Source organism: Martes martes (genome assembly GCF_963455335.1).
Source record: "Martes martes genome assembly, chromosome: 1".
Classification (NCBI taxonomy): Eukaryota; Metazoa; Chordata; class Mammalia; order Carnivora; family Mustelidae; genus Martes; species Martes martes.
This window is the reverse complement of record NC_137888.1, coordinates 54101355-54115952: the sequence shown is the minus strand read 5'-3', so window position 1 is coordinate 54115952 and position 14598 is coordinate 54101355. Positions and strand designations below refer to the sequence as shown.

The following is a 14598-nucleotide window of genomic DNA, read 5'->3' as shown; positions in this document are numbered from 1 at the left end:
CTGTGTATTTTTTGTACATACAAAACCTCATGAGAATTAGGGTTCCAATAACTTTACTCATAGACAAATGAAGTTTAAACTCCACCCTATCTTCCAGAATCAAGTCTGTGTCCCCACCAGCTAGAAGGCAGTGTGGTAAAATGTCCTCTCCTGAATGAATTTATATTCAAGTTGCTTTCTCTCTGGAGCTCCTCGCTGTTGCCTGGAAACAGGAAACCCTTCCCACCTACATGCTTTCTGACAACCCCCCCCCCCAACAGTCTCCCTCTTACAGTGCAATGAATGTACCTGGCCACACTTCTACATACTATTTTTCTTAAAGAACTGATTCTTTTAAACAGAAATTTTGCCATTTGACTGCTTGGGGAGAATATTCACTAGCCAAACAAATTAGTCCTGAAAACTTGAATTACTTAGGTAGCAGAACACCAACCCCTTTCTCCCCACACCCATCCCTGTAAAATGCACTTTAATTAAAAGCATTTAAAAATGGTGAATGTTAAACACAAATTAACAAACACAAATGTGTCAAATAAAAACAAAAGTTATCCTGAGTTTTTCAAGCTACTGCTTTGCCTCACTGACACTTCTCTGAAAACCTGACTTTCTTGGGGTTAGGGAGAACATCTCTTTTACAGTCTCCATACCTGAACCACCATATTCACCTTGGTACCCCCCTACTTCAACACTCACATCACTAGTTGTTAAGTCCATATGGAGCTCATTATATACCCTTCACTCACTCGATCTTTCCTGTCCACTCCTTTTGCTACCACTGTACTTTAGGTACCCATTAATTTTCATTTAAGATTATTGGATACATGGATATTGGATGTAACAGGAGCTACTTCTGTTATTATCAGTGACTTAGAGAATACCACATGCCAAGAGGCAGAGAAGCCATTTATATATTTTAGCTCACTATTCTTTCCAGTAGTCAATGGGACAGGTACTTAAGTTATTATCCCACTTTAAAGATGAGGAAAGGGAGACTTGGAGTTTAAGTAACTTGTGTGATCATACACTTAAAAGAAGCCTCAAATTTCTCTCCTTGCAAGACAGAAGCAGAATATCTTTATCTGCCAATCCTTCCTCCTATTCCTACTGATTTTTCTCTTTGGAAATGTTGTTTTGATAAATTTAAAACCACAAATGTGCATTTACTTCCTTGCTAGGTGAATCACATTCTGCTTCACACTCACCAACATTACCACACACTTGTCCACCCCCTCCCTTTAGAGAGGAACAGGTGTTTCAAGGATCCTTTTTAGTATTTTAATTAATAGGATGTATGGTAACAAATTCTATGTGCCTTTTAGAGATGCAGTAAAAAATAAATTTCTTCTTGTGATTTAATGTTTATAAAGAGCTCTGGGAGAAAAAAAGTCTCAAGAAAAGTTTTGGTCAGTCCCTTCTAGCCAAAGACACAAGACCCTCATACTAAAACAAAACTCATAAGGTAAAAATTAACCAGAGAGATCAATCCTTGGAATGTTGACTTGCAACTAAAGAATACTGTATGTCAAAAAGTAAATCTGCACCACAAATTTATTCAGCTTAAATTTTGTCCTATTATATTCCATAGATCAATGAACAAGGTCCTACAGAACTATGAACAATAATTTGTTCATAGTTCTATAAATCCTCTTAAAATTTTGGCCTTCATTTGCATGAAATATACAAATAAGCTTAACTATACCTTAGATCAAACAAAAAAAGATCTCTAATGCAAAACTGAAAACTAGAAAATTGACCCAAAGCTCGTGAGTTGGTGAGGATAAGAAATTGAAGTTACACGTTGTTACTGAAGAATTTCCAGATAACATATTCTCTGGTACAAAATACACATAGGATTTTGATTCTTAAACACACTGAAAAAAATCACTTATGTCTGTGCCAACAAAATCACAAAACAGCCATTTACTTCTATCCAGGGAGAGGGTCGTAATTTACGAGCCACCCCAATGTCAACATACCCCTCATTCTGCTTGAGCCCATTTCCCCCCATCTGCAAAGGTAACAATGGCAACCCTGACTCTACCAACAGATTGTTGTGAAAATCAAATGAGAACATGCATGGGATAGAAAGACATAAAATTCATTCTTCCCAACTGTCTATTCCTTGGTGCTTATCACATTTTAAAGAGGCAACATACAAGAGAGTCTTGAAGTCAGCATTCCTACCATTTCTGGAATACATGCTTCATTTGTCTTCATTTAGAAAACTTAGGTTTTCATTTTTATTAGAGCTTTGGAGATATTATGTTACTCAAAGACTACATGCCTATCAAAATTATTTAAAACAGACATAACCACCCATTGGTAACAGGCCAGTGACCAGTACTGTACCAGAATTATCAAAGATATGATTTTTACTTAGGGAATTTTCAGTGCTGGGAATCATATTTATCTTTTTTTTTTTTTTAAGATTTTATTTATTTATTTATTTGACAGAGAGAAAGAGACAGCGAGAGAGGGAACACAAGCAAGAAGAGGGAGAAGCAAGGGAACCTGGGTGGCTCAGTGGGTTAAAGCCTCTGCTTTCGGCTCAGGTCATGATCCCAGGGTCGAGTCCCGTGTCGGGCTCTCTGCTCAGCAGGGAGCCTGCTTCCTCCTCTCTCTCTGCCTGCCTCTCTGCCTACTTGTGATCTCTGTCAAATAAATAAATAAAATCTTAAAAAAAAAAAAAAAAAGAAGAGGGAGAAGCAAGCTTCCCGCCAAGGAGGGAGCCCTACATGGGGCTCAATCCCAGGACCCTGGGATCATGACCTGAGCCGAAGGCAGATGCTTAATGACTGAGCCACTCAAGCACCCCAGAAATTCTATTTCTCTTAAGCCAAAACCAAAAACCTAAAAGAAATGGATAGATGATGTGGTAGGTAATAAAGCATACCCTGTACATCACATCTTTAGACCATAGATACCCATTCCTATCAGATGGGTCCGTGTGAGCAACACAGGAGGTAACTTTGCCAGAACCAAAATATTTGTGAGCTGGTTAGTTTTAGTTTTGGGGGTTTTTTCCCCCCTAAATGAAAGGCTATGCCATTCAACTGCAAAATTTAGACCAAAAACATCTTATTCACTAGAAAAGTGATATGATCATGCAAATCCTAGGTAATCAAACTGTGAACACTGACAACAGAATGAGAGAATGTCAAAGACACCGAAGTGACATTATTAAATGTGTTCTAAATTTAGTATGGCTTATAATGTGATACACAACTAAACAGTCTTATGCCTTCATAAAGTAGTGAGGGAGGGGAGAGGAAAAGGGAAAGACAACTGAGGGTTTTACTGTTTTCAATTAAAATTAAATGATTAGACAACTAAAGAGAGAAATTCTTTACAAGAAACTTTGCCATCAAGTTCACTGAGACAAAAATGTTTTTAGGCCTAGATCATCCGGGTAATGGTACTGGTTTTGCACTAGACTCTAGAAAAGCAGAAACAGTGCGTGTTTAATTGCCAGTTTCATTTGTGGGTTTGCATAACTCTTCGGTTCTATGACATCTTTCCACTTATCCTTCTCTTACGTTTAAATCTGAGAACAATTCTACCAGTCAGTGGTAAGCTACCTGAGGTGTTAAGTTAAAACCTAACTGCACATTCTGGCAACAGCAACTGTATGACAGCACATCACAAGCCCAGAAAGTCCACTTGAGTTGGCTTACACTGCCCTCTACAGCCTTGAGTCATCCCTCTAAAAAATAATCTGTATTTTTGTAACACAGAAGGACAACACCAAAGGGTCAAGAGATCTTTGGCATTTGGCTTTATCTCTGAATCATATTAACAGTGGTAACTTGAAAGCTAGATTTTTAAATATTATAACAAACCCTTTCACCTATTTTCATTCATTAACCTCCTAATGAGGAACTTCCTTTATGTCATCTCCACAATTATTATCATACATGACACTGTAAGGTGTTAGGAGTACCAAAATATGTATGACACAATCCTTATCCTTCATAATTTCTGAAGAACAGCCTAAACTTTAATAGATAATATTAAAAAAAAATTTACTTGAAATTACATTTCTTGAAAGAACAATCTAAAGCTTCTATATTGCAAAAAAGAGTGACATAACCTATACCTATATATAATTTAACACAACGCTATATCTTGAAGTAAGAGAATGCCGGGTTTGGGGGCGCCTGGGTGGCTCAACCATTAATCACCTGCCTTTGGCTCAGGTCATGATCCCAGGGTCCTGGGATGGAGCCCAACATTGGGCTCCCTGCTCAGCAGGAAGCCTGCTTCTCCCTCTCACACTCCCCTTGCTTGTGTTCTCTCTCTCGCTATCTCTTGCTGTCAAATAAATAAATTAAATCTTTAAAAATTAAAAAAAAAAAAGGGAATGCTGGATTTGAATGTGGAGTTCTCTGTTAGTGTGATTATGGAGTTTACTTAATCTTTCTCATTTATAAATTTTCTCATTTATAAAATGGGGATGTTTCTAATTCTTACCACTAGTTTTGGGGAAGAGTAAATAATAAAATCCTTGAAGCCATACTGCCTTATCACAGTGAGGGTTCAATAAAAAATAATTATGAAATTATTTTTATTGCCCATGTATACATTACAAACCAAAAATGGGAGATACATGGTGTGAAAAAATGTTAGTGTACTTACAAAGACAAGAGAGATCTGAAATGAGAACTGTCCTGAAAAACCAAAACTGTGTATTTCCTCTAAAATCTACTGAAAATAGTCAACAAAGATGTAACTACGTCTAATCTATGGTTTCATTTTCAAAGCCTACATATTTTCATAAACAATTTATTATTTGTACCTAAAGAAATTTAGAGTTTAGACAAATATACCAGATGATTTTACTAAATCTTCAAGAATACTTTTTACTTCTCTTCATTAAACATAACTTACTTGATTCTTTGTGCTGTTGTTCAGATTTAATCTATATATACATATTTAAAGATCATAACTATAAAACACTGAAAAATTGGGCACCTAGGTGGCTCAGTCAGTTAAGCACCTGCCTTCAGCTCGGGTCATTATCCCAGGGTCCTGGGATCGAGTCCTGCCTTGGGCTCCCTGCTCAGCAGGGAGTCTGCTTTTCCCTCTCCCTCTTCTTCCTCTCCCTTCTGCTCATGCCACCCCCAAGTAAATAAATAAATGTTTTTTTTAAAAGGCAGAAACTTCCAGTGTAAGATAAATAAGATGCAGATGTCATATATAATATGATGACGATGTTAACACCGCTGCGTGGTATATATGAAAGCTGCTAAGAGCATATATCCTAAAAGTTCTCATCACAAGGAAAAAAATACATGCTTTTGTATCTATATGAGGTGATGGATGGTAACCACACATATTGTGGTTATCATTTCATATCATATGTAAGTCAAACCACTGTGCTATACAACTTGCAATGCTGTATGTCAATTATGCCTCAATAAAACTCAAAGAAAGGATCAAAAGAAATAACCACAAAATAGGAAAGAAATGTATGCTATTCAAACCAGCAGAGCAAATAAAGCATAAAACAGAGAAAATTAATCATTTTGACAAAAGTCTGAAAAGTAGAAATGAAGAGAGGATAATAAAAAAAAAAATCAGAGATATGTTCAGGCTAAATTAAAAAAAAAAAAAAAGTAAAATCTAGTTATGTTCATCACCATAAAAGGCATACCTCAAGCAAAACAACAGAGGTTTTAAAATTCAGGGATGTGAAACTATGCAGTAGGCACATGGTATAGCAATAGTAACAACAGACAAAGAAGAAATCAAGGAGAAAATTATTAAAAGGGATAAAGAAATATTTACTTTGGCCAAAAGAATAATATTCCAAGAGTGAGTAACTAGTCACTGATTCTTATACATTTAACAAAATAGCTGGGACATATTTTACACATATGTAAAATATAAAATATAAAATAATTCAGTAACAGAAAATGAGAAATCATAGTCACATGGGGGGACTCTAAAATACTTCTCAGAAAATGGGTAAATTAAAAGCAAAATAAGTAATGCCATGAAAGATACAAATAACACATTGAAATTAACTAACAGATATAATACTAACCTAGGAGACACAGATATGCAACACTCTGCATTCTACATATGAAGAAATCACATTCTTTTCAAAGACATGTGAAATATTCAGAGAATGATCATAATAACAGATTCTGAAATATTGCTATCTTGTATGCCATCCACTAACAAATGAGAATAGGAAACCAGTGAGAAATCAACGAAAAAATGACAGCCCCGCAAAACACTAAAATGGAAATTTTAAACCATATTTCTAAGTAATGTAATGGTAAAAGAATAAATCAGAGGGCAATTTTTAAATATTTCAAACTGACAATGACCACACTATATAAGAAAAACCTATGAAATGTCATCAAAAGGGTATGCATAGGAAACTGTGCAACAAATGGCATGTTAGGGAATAAAAATTTGAAAACAGACAAATTATTCCAAAAGCACTAGAAAAAAGAACAAGGGGGGAAAAAAGGGACGAAAAAAGGATAATTAATTAGGATGAAAATTAATAAACACATGAGAAAAACCAGAGACAGAGAAAAGATGAAAGCTTTAGAAGACTAAGAACAATTTTATACCACAAACTTTAAAGCCTATGTGAAATAAGTAGCTTCCTAACATAACATGAATTACCAAAATTTACCAAAGAACAAACAGAAAACCAACAATGCAAACAAAAGTAAAAATTAACATTTCCAAAGATCTACATCCTCATAAAAGGAACTAGCCTGAGACAGTTTTATAGGAGTTCTAATAAACATTCAGAATAATTTTCACCTGAAGCAAACTGTTTCCTAGCATAGAAAGGTATAAGAAACTATGTAAGCTAAGGCTCTAAGTGAGCCTTATCCTAGAACCAGGTAAAAATAGCAAAGAGAAGAAAAAGTGTCTAATCATACTTCAACATGGATGTAGAATTCTTATGTAAAATTAAAAAAATATTAAAACAAAGTATAGAAAGAGTGACATTTATCTCAGAAATACAGGATGATCATCATCAGAAAATTTATCAATGCGACTCACTACATTAATAGTATAAAAGAAGAAAATGACATGATCAGGTCAACAAACTATTTTACCACGCATTCATGATAAAACTCAGCTAAGAATAGGAGAGGTTTTCCTTAAGCTGAAAAAGATGATCTAGGAGAAGCATGTAGAAAACATCATTCATAGTACTGAAATGAATACTGGATGCATTAAAATACGTAAAAAATATACACAAGAAGGGATCAACATTATCACCATCACTAGCAGTAAACAACATTATACCAGAGGCACTAGCCAATGCATTAACCAAAAGTATAAACAGAAATAAAGAAAAACAGAAAAAGTAAAAGACTGAACAAGAAGACAAACCATCATTAGTAACACAGGATTTGATCTTCTGTAAGAAAATACACATGATTTGATTTTCTGTAAGAGCATCAACTGACAAATTAGTGAAACTAGTAAGAGGGATAGTATGAAGCTTTATAAGTCAATCTACTATTTTCAAAGAAATGGAAAAATACATCAATAGAATACAATATCTAAGTTCAAATATCAACCCCAAAACATTGGCACATTATTAAAACACTTCAAATTAGTTAGAGAAAGCACACGCTACATATAGGGCTGGAACATCTGGCTGCCCCTTTGTGTAGGGGGTGAGGGATGGGAGGAGTATAAAGATTCACCTACACCTCGTAAGATTAACAGTAAATTGTAAATAGATTTTTTAAATGGTTTAAACAGGAGAATCAAAGAGATATATGTATAAGAGAATAGACAAAGGAGTATATGTATCGATGACACTGGGAGTAGAAGAGGCCTTCTCAACAAAGAACAGAGGGTAAAGACTGATAAAGCTGGCTACAAAAAAAATGTCAACATCTTCATGCGACACGGCAACATAAACAAAGTTGAAAGAAAAATAAACTATGAGAAATACATGCCATATATATTAAATTATTTAGACAAATAAAAAATATATATTTATTTGCTCAATATATTAACATACAGGCTACATATGTAAAGTTCATTGAAAAACAAACGATATGTAAGGAGGTAATTGCAGGAAAAGAAAAAGTGAGTTAATAAATAGATGACAGTATGCTTGATTTCATGGAAAGTTATCACGGAAAATTCAAAGTAAAAGAAGGTAACATTTTCACCTATCAGACTTGAAAAAATTTCAAAGTTTAACAATACCAAGTTTTGTCAAGGTATAGGAAAACAGTGACTATACCCTGCTTTCTTCTATGAAAATATATACATAAGTGAATACACTAAAGGGTTCTAAAGAATACATACCTAACTGATGAAATAGCTAGCTTGGGCAGCTGGTGAGGTAAGCGGCAAAACATTAACACTGAGAATTAAAGTCGAAAGGAAATTTCTATCTGTTCTCCATTCAGCATTCATTCACAAACATTTATTGAGTGGTTGATATATGCCAGACCCTATTCTAAGCACTGGATGTACAGAGCAAACAAAACAGTCAAAGGCCCTGTTTTCATGTAGCTTCCTTTCTACAGGAAAAGGGAAGACAGGCTCTAAACATTAAAGGGCTCAGTCAGTTAAGTGTCCAATTTTGGCTCAGTCATGATCTCAGGGTTGCAAAATGGAGTCCCAGGTCAGGCTCTATGCTGGGTGTGGAGCCTGTTTAGGATTCTCTCTCTCTCCCTCTGCCCCACCCCCGCTCTCTCTCTAAAACACACACACACAACTACAACAGATGTGGGTTTGTCTACTTCCTAAATACTTGCAAAATATCACATAAAAATTTCCCCATATTTTGGAAGGGAGGAAAAAAAACAACAAAGAATCTTTGGCCGCTATAGTCTTGCGGTTCATGGTTTAAAAAAAGATAACTTCAAATACTGGTACTTTTTATGTTATATTCTGTTTCACTAAAATATTTTGTAGAAGGCTAAAGCGTGCTAACTCATTTCTTTTCAGATTACCTACAGTCAGTTCAGCATCATTACAAATGTGAATACTACTCTTCCTGGTTTGGAACTTTTCTTCATTTTCATTCTAAGATTTGAAAAATAAAAACACAGATTTACAAGTCTGGTTTAAAAAGTAGTTTCCAAAATTTAAAAAGCTCCTTTACTTTCTAATTTATCATTATTAATAGTTCTTAAAAATACACTCATTAATATATTTCATATATTAATTTGTTAAAAATTCTGTTCTATTCAGCTAACCTGTCAAGAATAAAGTTTATAAATTATAATTACATAATATAATTATATAAACTGTGATATTCAAAAACTATTTTTAATTACTTACTTGAACAGGACAACTACCACTATGCTAAAAAAAATCCCATTAAATAAACCCTGCATTTGTCTAAAGCAATGACAGACTCTGAAGAACTATTCTTTTAAGACACTCATTGTCTACATCTGCCTACTATAAAACACATGTTCAAGGCATGAACACTTGAGTAAAGCAAAACTTCCCTTAAAACAAGTGTGTTTATTTGAACACACAATTTCAGAACCAAATCAACAAGTGTTTTACGGGTTCACGCTCATAAGGGATCACATGTGTGTTTATTTTAATGTAATCTCACTGAAATAAACACAGCTGCATTTATTTCAACGTGTGAGAATCCAGATCTACACGTTTGTGCAAGAATGAATCATGAAACCGTGGCTTAGTGCATGGAAATGTGATGAGGAAACAGCACACAGCACAATCACTTTCGCCAAACACATTGTAGAAAATTAAATCAATAGCTAAAAGATATTTCAAGACAGAACAATTTAGTATATCCCACTATGCACTTTGAGAATATCAACTTACACCATCAAGTACTAAAGTGTTTCCTTTATATTTCATTTGAAAAGTTTAAAAATGCAAAGAATGATAAATAACAAATATGCATGAACATATCACCAAAATTTAACCTTCTGCAGAATATACTTGACCTTTTTTTAAAAAATAAATGAAACAATGTAAATAAAATTGACATCCTCCATTTTTCTCTCCCTAGTCTCATTCATCTTCATCCCTTCCTCCTCAGAAAAGGACACTGTCATGAATATGAGCTAAACAACATATAGCGTTATTTGGGTGGGTTTTTTAAAAATTAACATATAATGTATTATTTGCCCCAGGGGTACAGGTCTGTGAATCATCAGGCTTACACATTTCACAGCACTCACCATAGCACATACCCTCCCCAATGTCCATCACCCAGCCACCCTATCCCTACTCCCAAGCCCCCAGCAACCCTTAGTTTGTTTCATGAGATTAAGAGTCTCTTATGGTTTGTCTCCCTCCTGATCCCATCTTGTTTCATTTCTTCCCTCCCTACCCACCACGACCGCCCCCCCGCCTCTCCAATTCCTCGTATCAGAGAGATCATATAATTGTCTTTCTCTGATTGACTTATTTTGCTCAGCATAATACCCTTTAATTCCAGCCACATGGTTGCAAACGGCAATATTTCATTTCTTTTGATGGCTGCATAGTATTCCATTGTATCTATATACCATATCTTCTTATCCACTCATCTGTTGGTGGACATCTAGGTTTTTTCCACAGTTTGGCTATTGTGGACATTGCTACTATAAACATTCAGGTGCACGTGCACCTTAATATCACTACATTTGTATCTTTAGGGTAAATACCCAGTAGTGCAATTGCTGGGTCGTAGGGTAGTTCTACTTTCAACTTTTTTAAGAACTTCCATACTGTTTTCCAGAGTGGCTGCACCAGTTGCATTCTGGGTGGGTTTTTTTAAAAGATGTTTTTAATTTATTTGAGAGAGAATCAAGCAAGGGGAGTAGCAGAGGGAGAGGGAAAAGCAGGCTCCCCATTAAGCAAAGAGCCTGACGTGGGGCTCAATCCCAGGACCCTGGAATCATGATCCGAGCCCAAAGCAGACACTTAACCAACTGAGCCACCCAGGCGCCCCATGCATGTTTTCTAAAACATATATAGAAGATGCAAAGAAAAATTATTCTGCATTTGTTTTTTTGTTTGTCAACACTATTTTTGAAATTGGTCCATACAAATTCGCTTCATACATTTTTACTGGTTCATGGTTATCCCATCATGTGAATGCACCATAATGTATGTGTTTCAATGATGCTGTTTACAGTTTTCCTTATTATAAAACAATTCTGCCATGAATGTCCTTAAACATGTGTCCTTGGGCAGATGCTTGAGAGGTATAAGTAGGTGTAAAATTGCTGTATTTCTCAACTTTTGTTAAATATTGACAAACTGCTCCTTCAAGTAGTTATGTCAAATTGTACTGTGACTTGGAATGGGTTCTATATAACCAGGACAATCTCTCCCAGGCATAGCATTCACGGAATCCATTTCTGAAATGGCAAAACTTCATTTATTCTACACCTTGCTACACCTAAGGTACAGACTATACAGACATTCACATTCTTGTTTGATCCACATAGGTTAGTTAGCACAGTAGTTCCAACCACATGAGATTTTGATTGTCATGACTAGGGGACTGGTACTGGCATCTAGTGGCTGGAGGCCAGAGGTGTCCCATTTTCCCCAGTAATGTCCACCTAGTTTGTTCATTCTGTGGCCAAATATAAATTCCAGAAACTTCTGGCCTACGGAATCATTCTCTAGACAACAATAAGCAGTGGCCCCAAGCAGACGTGTTTTCTGACCTCACCATCAGTTGGACTCAGAAAGAGGAGAATGAGCTACTACACAAAATGCCATTCCAAGCCCCATTAATCAGGGTACTTAAAACATTTCTTTCTGAAATAAATGACTATACATATCTAGACTGAAACAACTGGAAATACAACTAAATCTGAGTCTCATGGCTTATCAGAAAGAAATCTTACTCTCACTTCCTAGTTGACTTCACTTAGTATCTTCGCTGACATTTTTGCCTTTTATTTATAAATTTAAGCCCATAGCAAGAGTGGGCAAGCAAGGAAGATCTTAAGCCAAACTATTTAAATGCCTGTTTAGAAAAAAAAACAACAACAGAGGAGATAGAGGATCTAGGAAGAGCGGAAAAGAAATGTTTGTTTTTGCCTGGGAAGACTACCCCCCCCCACACACACACCTTTTTTCCATTATATTCCCTACCCTGAGCTGGAAAGCAATAGGAGTTTGACTTTCTCTCAATTTAACATGCAAAATGTTAACTTCATTATTCATTTGGAGGCCAAGTGAGTCAATGGATGAAAAAACTGAAGAAGAGTCCAAGAATTTTAATCCTAAATGACACTGACCCTCTCTTATCATCGCCATCCTTGGTGATTTTATTATCAGACCTTGTGGCTTTCAATAATTGCTACGACAATTAAGTCTTCTAAATCTGCATATCCACCCCCGAGTTTCAGTTGAGCCATCCGGCTGCTTGCCCGACATCTCCACATGGGCTGCCCCAACCAAATTCACACTCCTGAGCCATGCTCCTGAACCTAACCACCCATTCTCTGCACCACTCTCAGACACCCTCTACTGCAGAAGCCCCATTCCTGCGTGAAAGGACTGGAGTTCTCCCAGGCAGGGAGCTTCTTCAATGGCTCGCTCTGCTTCATTCCCTCAGCTCCTGTTCTGCTTCCTCTGTAGCAGCCTTTCTATCTGTTTCTCTACCAGTTTAACTGCCACAGCCAAGAGCAGGTCCTAGTTTATCTTGTACACTGATAGCTTCTAGACTTGTCTCCCTTCCGCTTCTCCTGCTAAAATTCATCCTACACATCTGTTGTCATATTAATCTTCCTAAAGGACGGTTCTGACTACATTGTTCCCCAGATTAAAAATCTTCAATTGCCTAGCATCTAAGGATATCCGCAACCTGGCCCCAAACCAATGTTGAATGACTTTTCTCTCCCAGAACTCTTAGTAAGCCAAACGGCAGCCAAAGAGAATAACTAGCTTTCTGTAACAAACCCACACTGGCATGCTTCTGTGCCTTTTCTCAGGCTGTTCCTTCCACCTAGGAAATCTCTTGCATTCACTTTTACATGTCCAGATCTTATCCTACCCTCAAGGCAAAATCAAATGGCACCTCTTTCATGAAGGCGTCTGTTTTCCCCAGTCAGAACCAACTTCCTCCTCTAAATTGTCTCTTGAGCACTTATCTTAATGTTGTTGTTGGTAGTACTGTTCCAACCACAGGAGACAGCAGAACTAATGGTCAGGAAGACAGACTCTGGAGCCAGACTGCGGGAGTTCAAAACCTGTCACCCGCAGTGGGACTTCGAGCTAGTTACAGAACTCCGCTGTGCCTCAGTGAGTGGACACTGACTGGGATGCCCCACCTAGATTCACCTTAAGCTGGCATACCAAGCGGCTGGGGCTGTTGGATGCTAACGACTCACTACACAAGGGCTACCTTTTCTAGAGACTCTGGGAAATTATACCTCTCCCTCACTATCTGCTCCCCAGAAGAGTCCCCCATAGCCAATGACCGACTGATCAAAATACCAAAGTGACTCTCTTCTGGATGGTAACTCTATAGTGCCATTCATGTGCCAAACACCTCAAAGGATCCCCCTGAGGCTATATTTCCAGCAAAACATAAATCTTTACCTGGCTTCTTCCTCTGCCTGAGGGGCTCTCAAATTTTACAATCAGTTGGAATCGCCTAGAAGACTATTTAAACCACACGTTGTTGCCTACCTCCCCTGAGTTTCTGACCCAGGGTTCCTGAGTGAGATCTGGGAATATGTATTTCTAACAGGTCTGCGGACATTGCTGATCCAGGGACCACTGCCCTCCGAATCCTGCTTCCCTTCCTTGCTCCGGTTCCTCCTGAGCCCTCCCCTCAATAAATCACTTGCACAAGAATCTGCATCTCAGGCTCTGCTCCTAGGAAAACAGTCCTAAGACACATAGCTGCTTAATGTGTAAAATGGGTATATTATTACTCATCAAATGATTGTGCAGATAACATCAGATAATACATGCAACAGGCTTAGGATAGTACCTAGCCCATAAAAACCTCTTGGTAAATATTAGTTACCATCACCAGCTCCCCTAATATTACTAAACATTACTTGAGTTCTGGGTCTATCCCTATGTATTACTATTACCTAAAAGCAGTACCTATGACTGAAATCAATCTGGTGGGCTTGATGTATTTTGCACTGCAGTAGATATAATAACTAAAATTTAGTCTCTACTGAAAGGGAGCTTTAACATCTCCTCTCTGAAAGACGACACTGAGTGAAAACAGAGGTACAAGCACTCAGTTACAGTTGCAGGCAAGGTGCAAGAAAGAATTCAAAAATGGGAATAAAATGCAGAGAGTAGGTCATCAGTCGAATTCCCAGAGGGTGACTACTGCAAAGGAAAGTGTCAGCTGTTATCCTAAAAGGATGTTAAAGGAACAAAATGGGAGATCACATAATGTGAATAAGCCTTCCTATAAAACATACTACCAGCAAAACAATGCATGTAAAGGAATCTTTAACTTCCTGACCACAGATCTATCTATTGCTTGACTTGATAAACTGCCTGCAATTAGAGCAGCAGGAATTTTTTGGTGTTTAGGTGAACAACAGGCATTAATCAACTTCTCTAGCTCACGGTAGACTTTAGCTAAAGAAAGTCCACTAAGATGTATGGCTGTTTTGCTCAGCTATCTTGATG

General features: G+C 37.0%; 1 protein-coding gene across 5 annotated transcripts in view; it reads right to left on the bottom strand.

The window, feature by feature from the left end:
• BBX (BBX high mobility group box domain containing) overlaps positions 1-14598 on the bottom strand; it is a 275536-nt gene that overhangs the window by 222887 nt on the left and 38051 nt on the right. The window lies entirely within an intron of this gene.